Below are 26,010 nucleotides of genomic sequence, written 5' to 3'. Positions count from 1 at the left end.
CAACGAATTGATGGCCATAAAGATTGCTAGTGAAAAGGCATCATTTGGAGTGTGATCGAGCTGCCCTGAGCTCGCTGGCCAAGAGCGACTGCACCGAGCTGTTGCCGTGACTCCAAGAACCCCTACTTTATTTTCTCCGCACAATATACGTATCTGGAGGCCACCACCGTCTAGTTACTTGGAGCATGTCTTTTGTGCCCTCTACATCCCCTCTTTTCAGAACCATGAGTTTGTAACAATGCAAAGCCCACCATATAGGTTTGCACAACGGAACAAACTAAACAAGCACACCCTAACAGCCTGGTAATAGAAAACAGAAACCTCACATATGGAACGGAGAGAGAGAAATTTATTTACAGAAAGGCAGAGAGGTCAGTCTGAGCTATAAACATATGCAACAAATCACAAGTACAGTCTGTGGGGTGTTTTAACTAATGGTTCGAAACTAGTGTACCGTCCCTGCAGAAACCCTGAAGGCACAGGTTTAGCTGGTGGGCTGCCGCTGTCATAACAGTCATGCAGCAACTACACAGTCTGTGGTGCTAGACTGTCATTAGCAGCGGCATTGGCAGGTACAGGTGACTTCTGTTGGCTGGTGCATGGGGCAAGGCATTGGTGACTTCTCCCAGGGGTTCCCGCAGGTGTCTGCATGAAGTGTGAGCATGGCATACTTGCCAACCTTCCCGATTCGCCAGGGAGACTCCCGATTTTTTACGAACTTTCTGATTGTACAATCACTGCCTTATATCTCCCGAAAAGTGGTCTCTATTTGTGCAATAATGGTTTTTGCGAAACCGGCACTGCGAAATCTACAGCCACATTGTAATCGTCAGCATCACCAACAACGGCCGCACTAGCACCATCGGTATCATCTGCTAAGCAGCCGACTACGGTGCCTAGTAAGCCGACCAAACGCAGAGCCAATGCAGCTCTTGCATTTCATGCATGCCTTCCTCCATGGTGCATCTTGTTGCTGCTGCTTGTGTGTATGATTAGTGTTGGCTAGGAATCCTCGCGTGCTTGATGCCATGGCACTATCAAAGCCCAAGAAAAGGTATTTGCAGAAGTTTTTGCGATCTTATACTGCTGAATTTCCGCGCTTTTATCATCAAGAAAAGGAGAACATTTTGCATTTTGTACAACGTGTGGATGCGATGTCAGAGTGTCTCTGGTGGCAGAGGCGACTTGAAACTGCACGTTTCCACGGTGAAGCATCAACACGATGTTCGCACCGCTGAGCAGCAAGGCAACAAAGTGAACTTTCATCCGAACTGCGACAGTGTCATACATGTGGAGTGCCTGTTTACGGGATTCCTCATTGAACACAACCTACCCTTCAGTGTCAGCGACCACGTTGGGCCTCTGCTACAGAAAATGTTTCCGAAATGCGACGAGGCTAAGCGTTATAGATGTGGATACAACTCTGATGAAACGCAACTCTGAAGAATGCAGAGGTGGCCAACCTGAAATTTATTTCACAGGCACTGCTCTCGAGTCTTCGTTTCTTTAATCAGAGTTTCCCTCAGCTGCTGCCCCGAGAGTCCAATGAATCTGCTGAAGACGCTTTAGATTCTGTCGAAGCTGAGTTTGCCACACTACAAGTGACAATCTTCCAGAGAACATTCTGAATGAAGAAAGGTGGGATGTGCAGTCGTCTATGTTTGGAAAAAATGAAAAACATTGATGGAAAACGTGTTTCACCGAGTTGCTAAGGTGAGGCTGGATTTATACCGCAAAGCAATGCAGAGTGTGAGAGGATTTTTAGCACGGTGCAAAAAACTAGGACTGCATTCTGCTCACCAATGTGCAACACAACCCTCCAACACCTGCTGCTAGTGAAGGGCTTTCAGTCTGGACCATGTTTTGAGCAAAGCTACTCTAAAATATTTTTGAGGTGAGGAAAGTCTGCTACTGCAAGTTCCGTGCAAAAGGACTCATCAAACACTGCCTGAAAGTTTGAACGAAATGTTGAAAGAGTGAATGCAACCCCCGCGTGCACGAATAAAAAGTCTCCCGATTTTTCATCTTGCAAGGTTCGCAGGTATGGCATGGCCTTGGGGCTGGACTGAGCACAGTGGGCCTTGTCCTGGTATCTTGAACCCATGCTTCCTTCCCTTCTTCAAGTGTGCAAAAATCAGCAGCATGATATCTATTGAAATCCGGTACTTGACGGAACATTTGCACAGTGTTCCTGTCCTTGAAGTTTGCAACCTGCTGCCAATATGGAGCTAACTTTGCTGTGGAAACTGCAAGACAGGTTAGAAGTGAGTGACCCATGAGAAGTTGAGCAGTACTGTAGCCAGACACTCCAGGGGTGTTCCAGTGTGCCAGCAAAGCCAGGAACGGGTCTTAGGCATTCCGGAGCAAGTCCTTGATTGTGCGGGCCATTCACTCCGCTTCATTATTACACTGGGGAAAGCAAGGGCTGATCATAACAAGCCTCATCCTGTAGCTCTTGGCAAATTACTAGAATGCTTTGCAGGTGCACTGAGGCCCGTTGTGACTATGCACAGTATCGGGAATTCCATGCCTGCCTAGAACACTTTGCAGGCAAACTGAGGCCTATTGTCACTACGCAGTGGTGGAAATGCCATGCCTGGCTTCGGCTTCGGCAGGATGAAGAGGTGCCGAACAGTACGGACGTATCCACGTCAGCTCCCGCGTTCTTAAATGTTTTTGGACGTCTTTTCAAGAAGAACCCTGGAGATATATACAGTCGAACCTCGATATATCGAACAGCGCGGTGATCGCAAAATAGTTCGATATAGCCAGAATTCGATATCTAAAATCACGTAGAAAACGCGTCAAAAACTAGCACAAATCAATCAATGAACCAATCGTGGCGCAATAGATACTCACATGAAGCTTCAAACAAAGTATTTATTTCGTTCGCTGAAAGTACTGAAGCAGCGTAGCCTGCTTCATATTGGCAACCGCGTGCTTGACCACGGCGTCCTCAACATAGTCCAAACGGTCCACAAGAGACGGTCCAGTGCCTCAATTGCGCCGCAGTAGCGGCGTACAACGGCCAAAGCAGCTACAGCCTCAGTTGCAGTCGGGAGCGGGGCAACATCAGCGCTTGCTGGATCAGCCTCGGCAGCGTCTTCGTTTGGCCGCTCAGCAGTCACTTCTGCCGCGATCTCCACGTCTGTTAACTCCGCCACTGTTCCGGTGCTGTCGTCAACGCCAACGAAGTCCTCAATGCACATGCTGTGTGGCTCAGCACCGACAAAGCGCTCCAACTGGCTCCACGGCCGCCTCGATCACGCGCGCACGGCGGGGGCGCGGGCGCGCGTGATTGGGGCGGCCGGGGAGCGCGCGCTTTAGAGAAGCGCGCGAAGCGCGCGCTCCTTTCGAGACCGGCCCAGACCGGCCGTGGCTGGCTCCAAGCCGCCGCGTGTGTACGCCGCCACGTTCAAATGGCGCCCTCGGCGCAACCGATGTGGGAGCTGTCGTACGCAGCAGTCTGGAACGCCCATCGCGCCGCCGCTATCTTCGAGAGTGTTGCGGGAAAGCTCGCCTCCTGTCAACAGAGCGCATTTGGTCTGGGGCGTCGGAGTTCGATATACATATATCCATTTTACATCCGGTCCCGTTCGAAATAAAAAATTAAAAATGCATGCGATTTTCCACGTGATATAGAAAGTGTTCGATATACGCAATAATTTGATATATCCGTGTTTGATATATCGAGGTTTGACTGTACCTTATCAGAAATGCAAAGTTTCAAGAAATCCGCTGATACCAGAGTTTTATCAGTGGCTGGACTTTTCGTCATATTCTGAGGCTTTTGCACTAAGATCATGCTGACGAGGGAGCTAGCCCTAACGGATGCAGCCTGCTCTCGCCGTGGCGGTTCAGGCAGGCCTAGGTCTAGCCCCACACTTGTGTTTTCCCATCTCTGTGCACGACTGAGGCGACGACACGTGCGTTCATCGAAAGCGAAGCCATGCCCGTAGTCGTAACTGTGGAAGGTGTGGACGTAACCCTGGAAGATATCAGCGGTGCTGGGTGGATCACTGCCCTCAGCAACCGTAAAAAGCACGAGATGAAGAGGCCGCCATTGCAAAATGGCCAACGTGGCACCATGAACAAGCTGGCTGGCTGCCGCACAGCCAAGGAACCGGCTAAAAAAGTCTGCTGTTGCAAGTAACGGAAGCTTCGTGACTTCCGAAGCTCCCCAAGGAAAAAATTAAGATTATTGTGCGCCCCAAGGGAGGTTTCGACGTATCACAAGCCGATGTAGTACAGTGCAGTCCACTTATAACGATATCGAGACAGACGAAAAATATAATCGTTATAACCGATGATCGCTATATCTGGACTGCAGTTATAAAAAAAAAAATTTTTTCAACGTGGAACATACCTTTGCAGCTCTGAACTCGAATTCGCTACTTGCTCTAAAAAATAGATGATGTAGACAGTAGGCCGTGAAAAACAAACTTTATTTCTAGCGCCAATGACCGTGTCAAGGGTTAGGCGCACCGAAATAGTCCGAAATCTGCACTTGCTTTTGCGGCAGCTTCAGCTTCACAACTGCGGTGTGCATGAATTACAGCTGCTGCACAAACACTGGCGGCAATCCTTTCGCATGCATAAAATCAATTAAGGAGTCAATCGACGACAGTGCACTTTGTGTGGACATCGTGGTCGGGGTCAAGGAGCCACTGTCGATCTCATTGTCACTGTCGCTGATGCCGTCGCCACCGTCGCACAACTTTGCCGTCTGTCGAGACAGCAAATCTGTGGCGATCGCCTCGTCGGTGACCTCATCGCAGAACGAGGCAGCACTGTCTGCAGTCAAAAACTCCTCCACCTGTGTCACCAGTAGGAACGAGCTCCCAGAGCTCGGTTATGTCAGCGACTTCCACCGGGTCGGTCTCAGCGGGTTGGGGAAGTTCGTCCTTACGCATAAAGCCCGTCTTCTTGAAGCAATTGGTGATGAACCACTGGTAAAGCGCCTCTTCAGCATCGGCGTACGAAGGGTCTCTAACCCTTTTCCGCTGATCGGCATGGCCGCTGATAGCTCCTGCCTTCACAATCGTGGTGCTCCCGGTTTTCGAGATGGTTGATATCATTAACTGGACGAGCTCATACTTCTTCACGAGGGCGCTCACCTTGAAGCCGCATCGAGAGTCCTGCAAAATATCCATCTTCGTGTCAAGCGACACAGCTTTGCGCTTTGTCAGCGCCATCTTCGAACTGGGTTGACCCGTTGGTTGCACGCTGCTTCGGTGGCGTCAGCCTGCTATCGCGAGAGAGACGTGGGACAGGCGCCACCGTGCCGCTTTGCTTGTCGCTTTTTTTTTTCTTTCTCTCTCTTTCGGAGCGACTGTGGCCGACGCGCATGAAGCAGCTAGCGCCATCTTGTGGCGCGCTGAGCCTACTCAGCTATTCTCCGGTGCGCGGGCGGGGCGAGACGCGCTGCGCGGTAATGGCGGCAGATACGAACTTACGGAGGTAAACATCGCCTCGTCTCGACATCGTTCGTTTCAGGGAACTAAGCAACGCAAATGTTACGATTATTTGGCACGGAAAACACCGTCCAGACTGCAAAATTTTGATCTTTATATCCTATATGCGGTGAATAACTTATCATTATAAATGTTTTTTTTCCCCATAGACCTAATGCATAAAATGACACTTTCATGTCGACCCATCGTTATAACCGATATATCGTTATATGTGGTATCGTTATAAGTGGACTGCACTGTACTGCTCGCTCAAGCCCTGGCCATAGTGGTGGCCCTGCCTGAGCAGCAAGCGAAGGAAGACACTGTGTGCCCAAACAAGGTACAGAATATTTTAATCGTCTCCACCTCGCACACCTCTAATGCGAGGGCCTATGCGAGGCTAAATAAAATCCATACCAGTTACGGCGCCTACGAAGTTTTGTCATACATCGCCGCCCCTGAGGATCTATGCAAAGGTGTAATGAGGCACATCGACCCCTCTCACGACGAAGGAACCTCTAGAAAAATGATTGTGAATGAAAGAAATCCCACGGCACTAGAAGCCAGACGAATCAAGAACTCTCACATAGTTGTGATTTCATTCAGAGGCATGTGTGTGCCCAACCACATGATCTGCGGCACGGCCTTGCTGTCATACTCTCTATACCGACGCTTGCGGCCACGTAGGCCACCGTGCCGACGTTTGCATCAGCAATGAGGAAGAGAGAAGTAAGTGCCGTGGTTGCAGAAAAGCGAAAGCGGACAATGAAGAACATCAATGCACCCCCAAGTGCAAGGCATGCAGCAGGCTCCACTTCACCGGGGACCGAACGTGCAAAAAGTGCTATCAAATCCCATACATCGCACGACGCCGATAATGAAGGCGCCGGCAAAGAGCAAGGAAGGCACAACTGGACGAGGAGTCTGGCATCAGCGACACAATTGGTGACAGCTCGTCGGCTACACCAGCTTCGAGGAGGAGACATTGAAATCCTGGTCTCGCTCCCAATCCGTCAAGCGGGCTACATGGGCCGATAAGGTCAAGAGAGTGACGCAGCCGTCTGGGAAGAACGCATCAAGCCAGAGCATAGGATCGATTCCTGTATCCAAGCGCTCAAAGTGGAAAATAGGCAACTTAGACGCGAGCTCGCAGTGCTTAAGGAATCCTTTAGCAGCATGAAAGGAAAATTCATAAACCGGCACATGGTTAGCAAAAGTAACCCTGGACCATTAGACGGGCACTCGAAACGCAAAGCGCTCAACCCAGAACGTTTTAGTGACACGGAGGAGCAAGAAGAGGGTGACATAACCGAGGTCAGCGAGACCTCGTCTGCCACTTTGGCTTCCCCTGTCAAAGACGAGGGTAAATTTAAAAAGACCCTGAGTAGGATTATGGAAGTGCTCTCCGCCATAAAGTTGAGAGTAACGCTACTAGAAAGACCTAGGACTCAGCCCAAAAGAAGACAAACAATGCATACTGAACCACTCCGAACTGGATCAAATCCCTACGGGGGTGCCAAGGGTTTCTGAAGATTTAAGTTAACTGATAGGTCAGGTCACTTTGTCAGATCGGTGGCAGATAAGCCACAAGTCATCTTACTGCAGGAGATGCTCCCGGAGAAGGAGATCACTCTATTGGGGTATCACGCAGTAACTTACAAAAGCGAAACGGGGAGAGGCATCGCCACATTGTTAAAAAGAGCATCTCCTTTGTTGAGCACCCTGTTCCAAAATGTCGCAGTGGACTAGAAGCACAATAGATCAAGCTCGTGCCCAGTCGATCGAGCATCACGAATGTCTTTATTCTTAACATCAACAGCTCGCCTGCGGATAGGAACAAAGACTTTATTGCACTATTCCATTTTGTAATCAGGGCAGCCAGAAACATGCCCCTCTTAAAATTGCGTGGGACTTCAATGCTCTGAACACGCAATGGGGATACGGCTTTAACAGTAAGAAAAGCACAAACTTAGCCAGATGTGCAGCCAATTCTAACCACACATTTGTTATGGATCCTAGGTTTCCCACCATAAGGGGTAATTAGGTCAGTCGAGAGAATGCCAGACCTAGCATTTTTCCTAAATATTGAGGGCATTTGGGATAATCTTCAGGAAGACTTGGGTAGTTACCACTACGTTCTCGAAATCACGGTGCAGGTCAAACCCAAACCTCCATTCAAATATGAATACATCGATTGGGATCTTTTCAGGAAAATTCAAGCCAACACGACCCCTTCAAGCGAATCCTTCAAAGATCTAACTTCCGATCTTAAAGAGGCCATCAACAATGCGACCAAAGAAATCAGCACACAAATTGAAGTCCCCGAAATGGACTCGTGGTTAGCGCTTTTCCTGGAGGCCAAACACGCTCTTGCAGAGAGGTGGAAAATGCACAAATTAAATCGCGGACTATGAGCAAAACTGAGGTCAGTAAACAAGGAAATAGAGTGGTATTCCAGACAACTGGCCCTGCTACAGTGAGACTAGACATGCAATGAAACGGACAGTCGCATGAGAAGAGGTAGTACCGTATAATGTGGGATATAGGTCGAGGCAGAATATAGGTCAACCCCCTTACAGTGAAGCAAAGAAGTCAGCATAAACTTCGTTTTATTTATCGGTGCCGCCAGACTCGTCGCCTGCTTATTTGTTCGAGTTGTCTGAACTCTCATCTGAAGACGACTGCTTCTCACTGGCTGCATCCCACAACATGTCATCCTCGGTACCATCCAAGGAGTTGCTAATGGAACACTTCTTGAAGGCCCATACCACCATATCATCAGGCAGCAAGCGCCAAGGCTGCGATACCCATGTGGCCACAGTGGCGAGATGCGACCTGTGCAGCCGGCCGGTTGGGGTCGGGTTGTCGCCAGCCATCCACTGATTATACTGTTCACGGACATGGTCTTTAAAGGGCTTATTAAGCACAACGTCCAATGGCTGAAGTGTTGACATCATGCCTCCCAGAATGATGGCGAGCTCCATCCTCCCGTCGCGGAGTGCCTGCTTTACACCTGTGGTCAATTGCCCGTGAAAGGCAACCAAGACAAGCATGCTTGGACACCGCAGGAGTGCACTGGGTCGCCGATTCCAGACGGTCTTGATCCAATTGAGCATGAGGGCCTCGTCCATATAGCCCTTTTCGTTCACGAAAACGACAACATCCCGTGGGAAGGCCTCTTTTGGCAGCGTCTTCCTCTTGAAGATTATGTATGGGGACAGCTTTCTGCCATCTGCAGTACACGCGAGCATCACCATGAAATGCAAATGCTCGTTCCCGGTTGAAAGAAGCTTGACTTCTTTCGCACCGCGTTCGCACACCATGGTGCACGACGGCATGTCGAACCACACCAGCGTTTCATCAGCGTTGCCGGTCTTTCCCAACACATAGCCATGCTGCTGCCGGAGATGGAGAACACAGTGCTGGAATTCGACCAGCTTGTCCTCGTATGCCTCTGGCATCTTCTGGCAGATTGATGTGCACCGTCGAAATGCGAATCCCTTGCGTCACGTGAAGCGATGAACCCAGTAAATGGAGCCCTTGAATTCTTCCTTGGATATTTCGGATTCTCAGGTGATCTCGATAGCTTTGATGCGGATACGTTTTACTGTCACCGGCAAGGATCTGGCACGATGCTCGCGGACGAAATCCGCCACCTTGACTTCGAGCTCCGGGTGCACCATGCGGCGCCCGTAAAAGACGTCTTCAGTTGCAGGCAGACAGCTTCACTTTCTGCGTTCGTCAGTACCGGACGCTTTTTTCCGAGATGCCAAAGTGCCGCTGGGCGGACGTGTTCCCATGCATTTTAGCATATTCGATCACTTTTTAAATGCGCGGTGAACTGATGTTGAGTACTAGTACTCATTTTGTGGGTTCTCGGGAAATTAGCAATGCCAGGAACAATTGCTGCACAAAATTTAAAGATGGCGTTGGTCCAACTACGTAGGCCATGTCAACGTTGCACCGTGTCGGTCACCATGGAGGCGATAACGATGCGGATGCCGAAATGTCTGTGCTTCTACATGTTGCCAGACGACTATCCAATATAAGTCGAGGGGTGACCTTTTAGTAATATCTTTTGGTAAAAATCTCAACCTATATTCTGCACTATATGGTAAGTGGAATCTGCTTAAAAGCCTCCTCAACGACAAACAGTCCAGGAATTCGTTAAATCTCACCGTCGATAGGCTCATACATAAGCAGATCATCTCGGGCGTCACAAATGAAGCAGTTGTCAACAACCTAGCGCGAACTTACCTACTCGTCAAGGAAGCAGATTCGAAAGGCATAAACGCGCGAGCGGGTTACATGGGGCTAGACACGTGTTCTTCTAAGCAAACGATGCACCCGAGTCCAAACAGTGGGACATTTTCCTGGCCAGCTGCGGGACCCACATCTTCAGTCTCCTGCTCGACCTCCTCAGGAAAGCCACACCGCATGTTTAGACGCTAGTGAGCTGCTCACCATTCTGCTCTGGCATTTCAGCTGGGCACTGTCCACACTAATAGAGCATTTCCGCTTCCACAACCAGAGCCGCCGGGAAGGAGAAACTCTTGGGCAGTTCATTGCTGCGCTACGAGGGTTAGCGAGTGCCTGCACCTTTGGAGACCAGCTGGACTCGCTGCTCTGGGACCATTTCATCTGCGGCATAAATAACCCTGCCATGGAGACGCACCTCCTGGAGTTACCCTAACCCTCGCTGGATGACAGCGTGAAGGCAGTGCTGGCGATGTAAGATGCGGCCAAGGACGCCGGTGAGATTGCGCATGTGACCGGCTCACTATTGGCGAAAGTGGCGGTCAACAAGTTGGCGACAAAGGGCAGTACCTGCAGTCGCTGTCATCATCATCATCATCAGCCTGGTTACGCCCACTGCAGGGCAAAGGCCTCTCCCATACTCGCCAACAACCCCGGTCATGTACTAATTGTGGCCATGCCGTCCCTGCAAACTTCTTAATCTCATCTGCCCACCTAATTTTCTGCCGCCCCCTGCTACGCTTCCCTTCCCTTGGAATCCAGTCCGTAACCCTTCATGACCATCGGTTATCTTCCCTCCTCATTACATGTCCTGCCCATGCACATTTCTTTTTCTTGATTTCAACTAAGATGTCATTAACTCGCATTTGTTCTCTCACCCAATCTGCTCTTTTCTTATCCCTTAACGTTACACCTATCATTCTTCTTTCCACAGCTCGTTGCGTCGTCCTCAATTTGAGTAGAACCCTTTTCATAAGCCTCCAGCTTTCTGCCCTGTAAGTGAGTACCGGTAAGACACAGCTATTACACACTTTTCTTTTGAGGGATAATGGCAACCTGCTGTTCATGATCTGAGAATGCCTGCCAAACGCACCCCAGCCCATTCTTATTTTTCTGATTATTTCCGTCTCACGATCCGGATCTGCCGTCACTACCTGCCCTAAGTAGATGTATCGCCTTACCACTGCCAGTGCCTCGCTACCTATTCTAAATTGCTGTTCTCTTCCGAGACTGTTAAACATTACTTTAGTTTTCTGCAGATTAATTTTAGACCCACTCTTCTGCTTTGCCTCTCCAGGTCAGTGAGCGTGCATTGCAATTGGTCCCCTGAGGTACTAAGCAAGGCAATATCATCAGCGAATCGCAAGTTACTAAGGTATTCTCCATTAACATTTATCCCAAATTCTTCCCAATCCAGGTCTCTGAATACCTCCTGTAAACGCGCTGCGAATAGCATTGGAGAGATTGTATCTCCTTGCCTGACGCCCTTCTTTATTGGGATTTTGTTGCTTTCTTTATGGAGGACTATGGTGGCTGTGGAGCCGCTATAAATATCTTTCAGTATATTTACATACGGCTCTACACCCTAATTCCGTAATGCCTGCATGACTGCTGAGGTCTCGACTGAATCAAACGCTTTCTCGTAATCAATGAAAGCTATATATAAGGGTTGGTTATATTCCGCACATTTCTCTATCACCTGATTGATAGTGTGAATATGGTCTATTGTTGAGTAACCTTTACGGAATCCTGCCTCGTCCTTTGGTTGACAGAAGTCTAAGGTGTTCCTGATTCTATTTGCGATTACCCTAGTAAATACTTTGTAGGCAATGGACAGTAAGCTGATCGGTCTGTAATTTTTCAAGTCTTTGGCGTCCCCCTTCTTGTGGATTAAGATTATGTTGAAGTTCTTCCGAGATTCCGGTACGCTCGAGGTCATGAGGCATTGTGTGTACAGGGTGGCCAGTTTCTCTAGAACAATCTGCCCTCCATCCTTCAACAAATCTGCTGTTACCTGATCCTCGCCAGCTGCCTTCCCCCTTTGCATAGCTCCCAAGGCTATCTTGACTTCCTCCGGCGTTACTTGTAGGGTGTCAAATTCCTCTAGACTATTCCCTCTTTTATCGTCCTGGGTGCCACTGGTACTGTATAAATATCTATACCTAAACCTCAGCCACTTGAACTATTGTATCCATATTAGTAATGATATTGCCGGCTTTGTCTCTTAACGCATACATCTGATTCTTGCCAATTCCTAGTTTCTTCTTCTTCACTGTTTTTAGGCTTCCTCCGTTCCTGAGAGCATGTTCAATTCTATCCATATTATACTTCCTTATGTCAGCTGTCTTATGCTTGTTGATTAACTTCGAAAGTTCTGCCAGTTCTATTCTAGCTGTAGGATTAGAGGCTTTCATACATTGGCGTTTCTTGATCTAATCTTTCGTCTCCTGCGATAGTTTACTGGTATCCTGCCTAACGGAGTTACCACCGACTTCCATTGCACACTCCTTAATGATGCCCACAAGATTGTTGTTCATTGCTTCAACACTAAGGTCCTCTTCCTGAGTTAAAGCGGAATACCTGTTCTGTAGCTTGATCTGGAATTCCTCTATTTTCGCTCTTACCGCTAACTCATTGATTGGCTTCTTATGTACCAGTTTCTTCCGTTCCCTCCTCAGGTCTAGGCTAATTCGAGTTCTTACCATCCTGTGATCACTGCAGCGCACCTTGCTGAGCACGTCCACATCTTGTATGATGCCAGGGTTAGCGCAGAGTATGAAGTCTATTTCATTTCTAGTCTCACCGTTCGGGCTCCTCCACGTCCACTTTTGGCTATACCGCTTGTGGAAGAAGTTATTCATTATCCACATATTATTCTGTTCCGCAAACTCTACTAATAACTCTCCCCTGCTTTTCGTAGTGCCTATGCCATATTGCCCCACTGCCTTGTCTCCAGCCTGCTTCTTGCCTACCTTGGCATTGAAGTCGCCCATTAGTATAGTGTATTTAGTTTTCACTCTACCCATCGCCGATTCCACGTCTTCATAGAAGCTTTCGACTTCCTGGTCATCATGACTGGATGTAGGGGTGTAGACCTGTACAACCTTCGTTTTGTACCTCTTAAGTTTCACAACAAGACCTGGCACCCTCTCGCTAATGCTATAGAATTTCTCTATGTTACCCTCTATATTCTTATTAATCAGGAATCTGACTCCTAGTTCTCGTCTCTCCGCTAAGCCCCGGTAGCACAGGACGTGCCCGCTTTTCAGCACTGTATATGCTTCTTTTGTCCTCCTAACTTCACTGAGCCCTATTATATCTCATTTACTGCCCTCTAATTGCTCCAATAGCACTGCTAGACTTGCCTCACTAGATAACGTTCTAGCGTTAAATCTTGCTAGGTTCATATTCCAATGGCGGCCTGTCCGGAGCCAGTGATTCTTGGCACCCTCTGCTGCGTCGCAGGTCTGACCGCCGCCGTGGCCATTTGCTTCGCAGCTGCTGGGGACTGAGGGCCGGGGTTTGATTGTTGTGTTCATATAGGAGGTTGTGGCCAAGTGCTGCACCAGGGTGGCCAATCCTGCTCTGGTGAGGGAGTACGTTACCGGTTCTGGTCACCGGGACCAGGCCACACTCCAGGCCTGTTTACGCAATTTTATCAACACACGGATTTCTTTATTATTTTTTTTTTATCCGGTGGAAAATTGCCGGCACTGGGGTTCGAACCACGGACCTCTTGCACGCGAGGCGGGTGTTCTACCTATACGCCACCGCTGCCACTTGTCGCTGTGGTGGTACCCATTCCCCCTCACAGTGCCAGTTCTCCCAAGCACAGTACTTCATGCACAGAAAAACTGGGCACCTGGCGCAGGTATGCTGAAGTGGGGGGATGAACAGCGGACAGCAGCACCAGCAGCCCGGATCCAGTCCAATTTCCACACAAGCCCGTGGCCAGGGTAGCCGTCGCAAGGCTACGCACTGAAGACGTGCGGCAGCAGCCTCGAGTGCTTCCGCGGCCAGGCTCCACGTCATGGCCGAGGACCCGCCGATTTTCGACATGTGGCGCACAGGCCTTGTTCCGTCTGTGCTGCCGTACATACTGACCGCCGAAGTCTGCAGGCACCCCATTTCCATGAAGCCGGACATGGACCTGCGTGTCAGTCATGGCCAGGAAACTGCTCAAGCGTACCTTCCCCACCGTGTCCGTCAAGGCTTCGGGCATGATGCTGTGCAGCTATTTTGGGCAGCTCTCCCAGGTCCAGGGTCATGCCCAGGTTAGCATCCTCTTTGGCAACAGGGAGGCAATCCTTCCCCTTTACTTAACCGAGGGGTTGTCGCTGATGCTGCTGGACCAAAACTGGATTCGCACACTGGGCATTAGTCAGATGGAGTATCAAGAAGTCGTCCTACATGCGGTGAAAGATGTCCCAAGCCTCCTGACCAATTTCAAGTCCCCGTTCCAGCCAGGGGTGGGCACATTCGCCAGCACGTTGGCCGGCATCTATGTACCTGAGGGAGCCCAGCCTCGTTTTGTCAGGTCTCGCCCACTTCCGTTCACTCTAAAGGATGGGGTCACTCAGGAGCTGCAACAGTTGCAGAGAGAGCACATCCTGATGCCCGTCAAGGCGTCTGAATGGGCCGTTCCCATCGTACCAGTCCTCAGATGAGACGGCAGTGTCAGGATCTGTGGGGATTTCAAGGTTCCTATCGCTACTGTTGAGAAGTACTCGCTGCGCTGGACTGAAGATCTCTGGTCAACGTTGTCCTGGGGACAGAAGTTAACGTAGCATGACCTCCGAGACACTTTACCACCAGCTGGTGCTTCATGACGCCTCTTGGAAGTATGTCACAATATCGACAACTTTGGTGCTCTTCCGGTACACGCGCTTACCATTTGGTGTGGCCTCAGCCCCAGCCATATTTCAGAGGGAGATGGACAACCTCTTCAAGGGCATGAGGCACGTGGCGGTGTATTTGGATGATATCCTGGTTACTGGAAGCGACGATGAGGACCACCTGCAAAACCTGCATAATGTCCTGACATGACTCCAGGACGCCGGCCTCAAGCTCAAGCTGGAAAAGTGCAGTTTCCTGGCCCCCAGTGTTGAGTACTTGGGATATGTCATTTCCCAGGCTGGCCTAGCTCTGGCCCCCCGCAAAGTTGATGCTGTGCTCAAGGTGCCTAAGCCGCAGAACAAGAAGCTTCAGAGCTACCTCTGCCTGATCAACTTCTACAGGAGTTTCCTGCCAAACAAGTTGGCGCATCTACAGCGACTCCATCTTCTGCTTCGAGATAGTCAGAAATGGGTCTGGAAGAAGGAGCAGGACCGGGCCTTCCAGCACAGCAAGGAGCTAATCACCAAGGCTTCAGTGCTGGTACACTACAATCCGGCCAAGCCTGTCGTCCTGTAGAGGCGTTGCCGTATGGCGTGGGAGCCGTCGCGGTGCACCGAGACAAGGATGGCCAGGAATGCCCTTTATCGTTTGTTTCTCATCTGCTTCATGCTTCAGAGCAAAGCTCTGAGGCACAACAAAGGTTTGGCCCTCATGTTCAGGTTCGAGCACTCTCACCACTACCTGTGGGGCTGGAAGTCTGATGCGGTCACGGACCACAAGCCACTGTTGGGGCTGCTTGGACCTGACAAGGCAGTTCCCGTGCAGGCATCACCTCGATTGGTACGCTGGGCCTTGAGGCTGGCAGCTTACAGATACCAGCTGGTCTACCGTTCGGGAAAGGACCTGGAACCTGTTGATGCACTGAGCCACCTGCCCCTGCCAGAGGTGCCTGCTGCTGTTCCAGAACCTGCTGAAATGTTCATGCTGGAGCATGCGTACCCGAAGGTACACTAGATCTGCGGTGTTGCAGGTGACCAGCCTGGGCCGAGTCCTGTCTTTGGTGGTCAAGGTGATGCGCCGAGGGAGGAGTTGGTTCAGCTAGCTTATAGCCACAAGGCCGCTGAGCTGAGCCTGCAGCAGGGCTGCCTACTGTGGGCTTCCAGGGTGGTGATCCCACAAAGTCTCCGGTCTGGAGTCCTGCAGTTGCTGCACGCGGATCATCCTGCCATAGAAAAGACCAAGATGGTAGCCCGGTCTCACGTTTGGTGGCCTGGCCTGAACCAGGCCATTATTCACATGGTGTAGAGCTGCCAAGTCTGCCAGGAGCATCAGCGGGCCTCGTATCATGCGGAAATCAACCCCTGGCCATGCCCACAGAGACCCCGGTCCCACTTGCATGTGGATCTTGGGGGGCCCTTCAAGGGCCATGACTTCCTGGTGGTGGTGGATGCCTTTTTGAAGTGGGTTGATGTTCTGGCTGTCACCACTCTGTCAGGTGTGACCATTGCGGCACTGTGACAGGTCATCGCCGCCCAGGGGTTGCCGGACGTTGCCATGTCCGACAATGGTCCCATTTTCGCCAGCACAGAATAGCTGGCCTGGCTGACAAAGAACGGAATCTACCAGATGATGGTTCCGCCGTACCACCCTGCTTCAAACAGTGCAGCCGAGTGGTTGGTGCATACCATCGAGGACAAGCTCAAGAAGAGCCAACCTGGAGATTTCCGATTACAGGTTGCCTGGGTACTGTTTCAGTACTGGACTACACCCCACAATATCACTGGCCATGGCCCCTGTGAGCTTTTTCTGACCTGGTGGTCAAGACACCTTTGGATGTCTTGCATCCGGACCTCGAATCCACAGTGCTCCTGAAGCAGCTGAAGCAGAAGCTGGCTGCTGACTGGGGGTGCTGTCTCGGGCCTTTGCCAGAGTATGGAGCTCCAGTCTTTGCCAGGAACTTCCATCTTGGCCCACCCTGGTCCGCCGGACAGGTTGTATCTCCTGCCAGCGCCTCATCCATGCTCGCCTGCATGCCGGATCGGACCACGTAGCACCAGCACGCCGATCATGTTAGGCCTCGCCTCGGGACCTGGCTTGCACCCTCCGCTGATGCTTTAGAAGTCCAGCCCACGGGGGGACCAACGGCAACCCCAGTTGCTTCCAGCAAAGCACCACCCACCTCGGAGGTGGCAAGCGTTGCCAGTAGTGCAGAGCCCATCGGGCCGGTGTCAAGTCCGGCACCACTCTTAAGGCCGGCCACTGTGTACCCTCCAGACGGAGCTAGGCTTGCTCGGGCAGCACCCAGCGTTGCCACACCTAGCCCGTCAACACGAGTGCCCAGGTGAATTACTTGACCGCAAAGGCCGCCGCACTGTTACTCACCTGGATAACAGGTGTTGTCAACTCGGCTGGGACTCGTGTTATTTTGCACATTAAGCCTGGACATATTTCATTTGTATTGACCTAACAAACTGGGGTTGAGGGATGTAACAATCATGTGACGCTCCCTCAGGTGTAATCTCAGTTGGCCCACCAGGCTTGGTAGGCAACATTGGTCACCGCACCAAATAAACGCCAACAAGCACAGCTACTCGGCAGTCAGTCATCGTTCACCACCACCATGCTGTAGGGCGTCACTTCGACGGAGGGTACCTCGAGTGCTCCCTCGTTCATGAACCCGGGCAGATCGTGACATACACGTGTCAATATACAGATATATTTCCAAGTGCATATGCATGTATTCCTGCCCAGAACAAACAGCTCGTGCCGGGTTGTAACATCGTCCTAATCGTCTTTTCAATGATGATAGACCTGCTCTTGGTCAATGAAATAAACATTCCACAGCAATATTGTTGTTTGTACAGGGTGGTCTACTTATTATGTCATCTATGCTTGATGAATTGCCTGCTACCAACCAAGGTGCTGCCCATGTGGGCACAACATGAAGCGGCGAGTGGCGTTGCGGGTTGTGGCCTGCTCAAGTGAGGAAGATGAAGAGAGTGTCTCAAGTGTGCCTGACGCAGTGGTACAGATGTGGGTGACATTTTTCATAGACAAGGCATGTTCGGAAAGAATTGTCTTCTCTGGCTACCAGGTGCCAGGTGAGGTGCCTGTGGAACTTCCACACCAAGTGAGCACTGCAGAGCTTGTGCACACTGTTTTAGCTTCAAAGGATGTCGAGAAGCAACGAATAACCGGCCACGTAAAGGTAAATCTGCAGCAGTGCACCTTTGCAAAGCTAGTTCTCTGGCCAACACATTTTCTCCTCTCCAGAGAAGAGGCCCATGAGGTAAGCAAATATGTAGGCGAATACATGGGAGATTGAGGTTTTCCACCTCTGTGCACGACAAAATTAGTGGGATGGCACCCACTGTCAACTCAGCATCTCTGGAATAGCTTCAGCGCAATGTTCATTCAGAATGAAATTCATATTTGATTTAGATTGAAGGGCACTGACAGAACAGAGAAAGGGCGGCAGAAAACTAGGTGGGGTGATGAAATTAGGAAATTCGTAGGCGCAAGTTGGAATCAGTTGGTACAGGACAGGGGTAATTGGAGATCGCAGGGAGGGATCGTCCTTCGTCCTGCAGTGACATAGACACAAAAAGGAAGTGGACAGGACAGTGCTTGGCTCTCAACTGATTTTTTCTTAAACAGAAAAGCATTCATAAAAAAGATAGTCTTTTTGACACATGCGCAGCAAAGCAAGATGTGACGAAGGGATAGTTTTTTTTTTTTTTACTGCAAAACATAATTTTCGTCACACATGGCTGGTTCTAGCTGGTAGCAGGTGCCAACCAGCATTATGTAGTTGTAAAAGCCTTGACTCTGTACATGGTTCAGCCCTTACTTTAATAGCGCAGGACCAAACCTAGCAACCCAGCTGCTTAAGGTCTCCAAACTCAGTAATAGATTAGTTTGTTTTTGAAGATACAGTTTGAATCGAGGAGATGGGACTACTGATTCTGTGATTTTTATCAAGTTTGGGCAATAAGTGGGCTTTGGTGGTATTGTTCAAGATAAGCCCTGAGCTCGCTGCTAAGGCTCTGCATTGCTTTCAGGTGCTAAAACTCTGTCGCCATTCACAGTTAGCTTGAAGAGCTGGTAATCTTAATTATTTTTATTTTATTTTATTTATTGGAGTACCCACAGTGCCTTCATGGCATTACAGTGGAAGCAAACAAAGAAAAGTAAGAAGACAAGCAGGTGAATCAATACACAAACAAGAATAGCATTAGTAATATAAAATAATTCAACAACCATAAATCATACTTGCAACCAGAAACCAGATAAACCACGCTGTGCACAACATACGTAAGGCACTAGGAAGAAAGAAAATGCATTACAAACAAAGAACTATGTACACGTCTACCCATAAATACAAGCTTGAAGAAAACACTTTTTTGGGGGGGATAACGACTTCCTGCGTTGATCGATTGCAATTGTGAATTATCTTGGGAAAAAGTAACATCTCAATAATATCTTTTTTGCATCTTATCTCTTTAACTTAGAATGTGTGATCCATATGCGAGGTCACAAGAGAAACATAAGTATACATGTCAATGTCCCCCTCTTAAAAAGTATTGTCCCGATGCTACAAGCACAACAAGAGACCGAAAAAGCACACTTGGTAGAGAATAAGTATACCAAGGCAAACAAGGAAACAAAGGCCCAAAGTTCATTAGCGCTGGTAGAACGGCTTAAGGTGAACAACAAGGACTATTTCATATTGTGTGCAGTGTCGCTCTGATTGCGAAATGCCGTCTGGCACAATCTCATAGTCTAGTGCTCCAATATGTTGGATGATCTGGTATGGTCTGAAATAGCATTGCAAAAGTATCTCGCCGAGTCCTTGTCATCGAATTGGGATCCAAACCCAAACAGGGTCTCTAGGCTGATACTCCAGGTAGTGCCGGTGAAGATTGTAGTGGCGACTGTTAATTCTTTGCTGGTTCTTGCTGGAGATGGGCGGTGACGTTGACATTTTCTTCCTCGAGAGTCGAGAGTCGTCGAGCATCGAGAGTCGTCGTTGGGTTCTTTCCATAAACCAGCTTGAACGGCATGGTCTGAGTTGTTTCTTGCACTGTCGTGTTGTAAGTAAAGGTTACATATGGGAGGACAGCATCCCACGTCTTGTGTTCAATGTCAACGTACATCTCTAACGTGTCGGCGAGTGTCTTGTTGAGACATTCCATTAAGCCATTCGTCTGTGGGTGGTAGAAAGTGGTCCTCCAGTGACTTGTCTGGCTATACTGCAGGATGGCTTGGTAAGCTCAGCTGTAAAAGTCGTTTCTCTGTCCGTGACGAGGACTTTGGCACACCATGTCGTAGCAGGATGTTCTTGACGAAAAATTTGGTTAGTTCCACTGCACTACCTTTGGGCAGGGCTTTCATTTCGGCGTAGCGAGTCAAGTAGTCAGTGGCCACTACTATCCACTTGTTTCCAGCTGTTGACATCGAAAAGGACCCCTACAAATCCATGTTACTCTCCTGAAATGGTCAGCAAACAGGCTCGATTGGCTGTAGTAAACCCGCTGGCCTTGACGTAGCGAGTAACGTCGGAGGTAATGCATGGCCAGTACTTCTCTTGCATTCTTGCGAGTGTGCGAGAAAACCCAAGGTGCCTGGCTGTCTTATCGGGGTGCAGGGTGTGCAGGACTTCTTGCTGGAGTGCTGCTGGCGCAACAAGAAGGTAGTTTGCACGAACATAGGAGAAGTTTTTTTCTTACGAGGACATCATTGTGGAAGGGAAACGGACACAGTCCACAGCGAAATACCCAAGGGACAACATCAGTCTTTCCTTCTAAGTACTCCACAAGGCTTTGTAACTCCACGTCTGTTTATTGCTGTTCGGTGAAGTCATCTCCAGTTATTGTTCCTAGGTAGGGTACACCCGGTAAGGGCTCTGGCGGAGTGGTCGAGCGGATTCTTTGGTTATTGTGTGATGTCTTGCAAGTGTTGTTTGCCGAATTCTCGATGACGTCGAAAAGCAGTCTTTGTATTGTTGGAAAAGCCTTTCGAACTGTTGCTGACTGATGGGGAGGCTTGGATTTATGTCGAAGACTAGTTCGGGAACTATGGTCATCGAGGTAGATCCAGCAGAATCTGAGAGGACAAATGTATTGCTGGTTTCCATAATTTGCCTAAGGTATGCAATCGTAATGCCTTCGTTGATGTGCTAGAACTCCTGGCTGAAGTTTGTCAGCATCAGTCGCTTTCACTCTGTGCAGTGGAGTGATCCCTCTTGTGAGGAAAATTTCAGGATCAAGCAGTAGACGTTTATTACCCTCGATGACGCATTCTATGTCTGTGGGTGTTTCAGTGCCAACGGACATGATAATGCTTGAGTGAGGTGCTATATTCACTTGACCTTCAAGCACATCAAGGCATGATGACTATGGGAGCCCTCTGGCAGTATCACGTGATCTTCGGATAGCGTGATTAACTTCGACTTCAGGTCGATGATTGCACCGTGTTGGTTTAGGAAGTCCATGCTGAGAATTACATCTCATGAACACTGTTGGAGGATAACGAAAGTGGCAGCGTAGGTCTGGTCATGAACGGTAATTCTTGCCATACAGATTCCGGTCGGTGTTATTAGGTGTTGTTCAGCTATCTTGATTTGAGGGCCTTTGCATGCAGTATTGACATTCTTCACCTGGGCGGGGATGAGTCCATTCATGACGGAGTTGTTGGCTCCTTTGTCCACAAAAGCGGAGACTGTGCGGCCATCGAGACAGCTCTCGTTGCAGCTTCGTCTTAGCGTCGGATCACGGCTGTGTCATGTTGGCTTGTGGTAGAAGTGTCAGGCCTCCTTTTGTCGGCATATTCTTTTCTTCTAGGTTTTGTTAGGATGGCAGTGTCTCGTTGATGTCAATAGTGTTTACTCTAAGGATCCTAGATGGAAGACAGATGCATATTCAATTCTATGTTAGGTTAATGCGGTGTAAGCAAGTTTATAAAGTTAAATAGGTGCTTATCTAATGTTACGTTTAAGACGGCCGAGAGAACGATTAGCTGAAGCAAAGGCTGTGTTAATATGGTAATACCATGATATGTCAGATTGTAAATGAATGCCAAGGTACTTGTACATTGATGTATTTTCAATAGAGCTATCGTTTAATTTGTAAGATAAGAGTACACGGCAAACACAGTTAGTAAATGACATGGCCTTTGTTTTACTGTGGTTAAGTAGCAATAGCCAGGATGAGCACCATGAACTTATCATGTGAAGGCCCCTCCTTCGCTCAGGGGGTCCATGAGCCACGACCAGCACGACAAAGGACCAGTGGTGCAAAAAACAGAGACCACTTTAATTTACAATGTAACGAAGCACTCAAACAAATTACCGCGTTCTCGCGGCCGATACCAGAAAAGAACAAGGCGAAGAAGCAAACAGCAGAAGAGTGAGGCAACCGAATGTACAGGCAAAAGGGAGCGACGAAAGAACGACCATTATAAACCATCAGCCACCACAATCTTACGGTCTATAACAGAATGCACCAGGCAAGAAAGCAAGCAAGCACCGAACCGGGCGCGCAGACACAGTCACAACAGCGAACGACAAAAGCACTCTTTCACGTGTACACAATGCAAAAAAACACTTTTCCCTTGCTCTGCAGCACGCTCGGAAAAAAACCTAGATGGGCCACGCCCCACCAGCGCCTCAGCGGGCCCGCACCCCCCAAAAAGCACCGAGTGCCGTCTTCGCTGCCTTCTTATTGGGCAGCCCCTTTCCCGGCAGCCCCTGCTCGAGTTCTTACGCTAACGCTATCGTGCGCATGCTCCATGCGACGAGTGCTGTTATGGCGCGCGTTTCAAAGGCTTCCCCCATGCGCGCTGCAGAGGAGGGCCCAAGGACCCGACACATGTTAAGGTCGGATATTAATGTCAGCTGGTTACATTACAATATATGACATGATCATCAGTGAAGAGTATAATTCCGGATGACTTCATTGTCATCGAGATGGATGATGGTTAATATAGAATAAAATAGTAACGGTCCGGTCACACTGCCCTGGGGGACACCAGGAGGGGTATTCTGTAATAGTCCACCTAGTGGACTGCCCATTTCAGCTGCTGCTTATGTGCTGATTGAATGTAGCTGTGCGAGTGAGGAGGAAACAAGTGGCCCCAGCCAATCAGCGGTGGTTGAAATGGACAGTCCACTAGGTGGACACTTACAGAATACCCCCCTCCCCCCCACCACAAATGACGTGTCCAAAAAAATGAGGTGGTGTTATTAACATCGGTGAATTGCACGTCAGATAAAAAATGTTTTATCCATTCTAGAACGTTAGGGCAAATGTTAAGCTGTTCCAATTTGCTCAGTAGCCGGTGATATAGGACATGGTCTAAAAAAGTTGCATTCACTTTCAAACCTACATCTGTGGAAGAATAAATATTACGGATGAAGCCGACACTATGTGTGTCGCAAGAATGTCTTCTTGGAATGTCCTCTTGGAAAACCATGGTGGTATTTGAATATAATGTCATGTTTTTCAATGTAGTTAATGACTTAAGAATGCATAATGTGTTTTAAATGTTTACAGACCACTGGTTAGTGAAATGGGAAGGTAGTTAGCAGGAGAACACCAATTAGGAGAACACTGGACACTGAATCAGCAGGAGAACACTGGACTTAAAGGTCCCCTCACCTGGCCCATAGCAAATTTCGGTTATACACTGGAAGTTATGTGTCTTTAGGGAGCGTTCTGCCACTGAAATTTTTCAAATCAGCTCAATAATAGTCGAGGTAGAAATATCTCAGTGCCGCAAATCTGTGATTTCAGCAGGGGGGCTCCACTGCCAAGCAAGACGCTCTCTCCACTTGCCCCGTCTAGGCTACACCTTAGAAATTCCCTCCCTGCGTTCTCCCATACCAGACCTCGAGGATCGCATGACGCATACGTCACAGGCCCTGCCTTCATTCTTTTTTTTTTCTTTTTTGCTCCTCGCTTTTTTTTTTGTCTTCTTTGTTTTCGTACGCACTTCTGTTGCCGACATCATGCGCGAGCTGTTGTCTCGTTCACACAGCACACGATTTTGCACGCTGTGCACAAGGAAAGATGACTGGCTGTTTGATTCAGTGCTACACAAATACTAAGGCAGAACAAGCGGATCGCACAGCGTCATCATGTGCTGGAACACAGTAGAAAATCCCATAGTTTCTGTACCTGCGCACGTGACCACACGGCCGTGGGAATAAGCAGACGAAGCGGAAGTACATCTCTCTCGCTTCGGTGCGAAATAAAACAAAAAACACGCAGACATTCTGTTTGTGTGTTTTATTATTTCTCTAAACTTCAATTCGTCAATTCAAGCAACAGATCGCACAGATAACAGATGTTGTCTTGAATAATCCTCAAAGTCGAGTGTCACAACGACTGACATCACACTGTGGACAGGATTACGTAGGTGCAGGGGCATTTTACATAACTACCCGGCTTGGAGCATGGCAGCCGCGAGTGAAGAGGGAAATGGCATTTGGATTGAAATTTCAGATGTTTCCGTGGCGCGTAGTGATATAATACTTTGCAGACACGATTGTTATCGCGCAATGTATGCTCTGCGCTTGTCAGCTCAATATGGCCAGACCTGGTGAGGGGCCCTTTAAAGGCCAACTGCAATGAAATTTTCGCCTAAGTAGAAAGTTCAGTTTTAGATCATTTAGACATGCAGTAGCCTCTGTACAAAATCTTATGCTTGAAATACAACTCAATCCATCACAAAGAGCTCGCAAAAATCTATGTTTTTTATGCCGGAACTGAAATAAACATCGCCATTATTGACCGGCAGAAGTGATGTACAGTGAAGAAAGTAGAGAACCAGCACCCGTTCTGTCTGCTTTCCTTGGTTGTGCAGTAAAACGTCGTTAAACTGTACTTGGCCGGAGCTTGGAAAAAGTTTGTAAAAAGCAGTAGTACTGTTTAACCGAAATAGTATGAGATCGCCTATCTACGTGTCAAAAATGGAACTCGGAGAGAGTGCGATGAAAGGGGAAAAAAAATACATGCCGTATTTATTCACTTCGCGCGACAAAAGTGTTATTTTCGTTTGATACCGCAGCACCCTAGCAGCGATAACAGCGGCCTCAAACACACTGAAGCTGTGTGCCAGCTTTTCAGCCAGCCCCCTCTTCTCGGCAAACACTCACATGGCAGATTACTTGTTAGCGTTACATATTCTCCGGGGACGCGCATGGTAGCGCTGCAGAAGTCGTGGGGTGCCTTTTTCATTGCAGGGTGCTGTTCTCGTCACGACGATTGCATCCATGAGGCTGACGTAACGTGCAGCTTCTGCCGCTGTCGGGCCTGAATCGCCCGTGCTGTCGCTTTCCATGTCGTCTTCATCACTGTTTCTACTTGACACTTCGGCAACGATGGCGAAAAGTCGAACCTCGTAGCCAACATCTCTTCATGGTCGCAGCAGCACTATTGAGCAACTTCTTCGCGTTCCAAACGCCACACACCGTAGTCAACAACATATCCCTGTCACATGCCATCGTGGACTTCTTTGTGTCATGTTCGATAGCACGAATGATTAATTTTTCTTCTATGCTGAGCACCCAGCGTCTTTTTTATCTCAGCTTCGCATGACGCGAGTCCCCGCTTCAATGATGCCACAATGCTCTCTGGCACGACATTGAAATGATGTTGATGTTGATGTGGCTTCACGCGCAAAGCACAGGGCACTTGGAGGCTGTTGTTTTGATCTCTGAGGCTTGTTGTTCTGTTGGACCACCCGATGAAGACGACGCACCACCATGTTTGCGTGACGAAAAGTGGACACACTACACGTTAACCGACACGTACATATGGTGGCTAGAAGGGGGAGGTGACGTCAGCGCCGGCATATCCGCTGAGAAAGCGCGATCCTCTCGTTCATGCACTGCCACAAAGGCCGCGGTGGCGCTGCGGTCAGCTTGGCGATGCAGTGACGCGGTTGCGCGCATGTGCAGCTTCTCACGGTGTCTGGCCGGCGCGACAGCGTTCCTGTTTCTTCGCGGCTGCCAAAGTGTTCTCTCGTATATGGCAATATGTGTTCCGCTGCTGACATGTTAATGTGAGTGCCGGACGTCGCTGAACAGATGAATTCCAACGCAAAAAACGCGAGGCAGCGTCACTGCTTCCCCCTGGCTGCACGTCCGGCTATGTGTCATCGAGGCAGCAGGGAGGGTGCTCTAAACTTAGGAGGGTTTCTTCATGGTCGAACGTCTTAATTTTTTATTTAGTGGAAAGTGATATCATTGCCTCCCCATTTCTTAGTGGGTGTTCAATGTTTTTCTTTCAAATTACGCGGAAGCATGTGTAAATGTGATATCTTGTATTTTGAATTACCCTGAATGTATGATGTGCAGTGCTTTGCTATTACTACGATGGCAATAAATTTTTGCTATGCTTTGTATTACCTGTTCTGAACCCCATTCACATTTTTAAGGAGTAAGCTGATGCTTCATATTACT

At 49.0% G+C, this 26,010-nt stretch overlaps 1 protein-coding gene across 9 annotated transcripts in view; it reads left to right on the top strand.

Annotated features, from left to right (window-relative positions):
- The window catches only part of LOC135918099 (uncharacterized), a 703,603-nt gene that overhangs the window by 292,731 nt on the left and 384,862 nt on the right, over nt 1-26,010 (top strand). The gene's annotated exons all lie outside the window — the stretch shown is intronic.

Source organism: Dermacentor albipictus, chromosome 3 (assembly GCF_038994185.2).
Source record: "Dermacentor albipictus isolate Rhodes 1998 colony chromosome 3, USDA_Dalb.pri_finalv2, whole genome shotgun sequence".
Taxonomy (NCBI): domain Eukaryota; kingdom Metazoa; phylum Arthropoda; class Arachnida; order Ixodida; family Ixodidae; genus Dermacentor; species Dermacentor albipictus.
The sequence above is the reverse complement of the archived record's forward strand: the minus strand, read 5'-3'. Positions and strand labels throughout refer to the sequence as shown.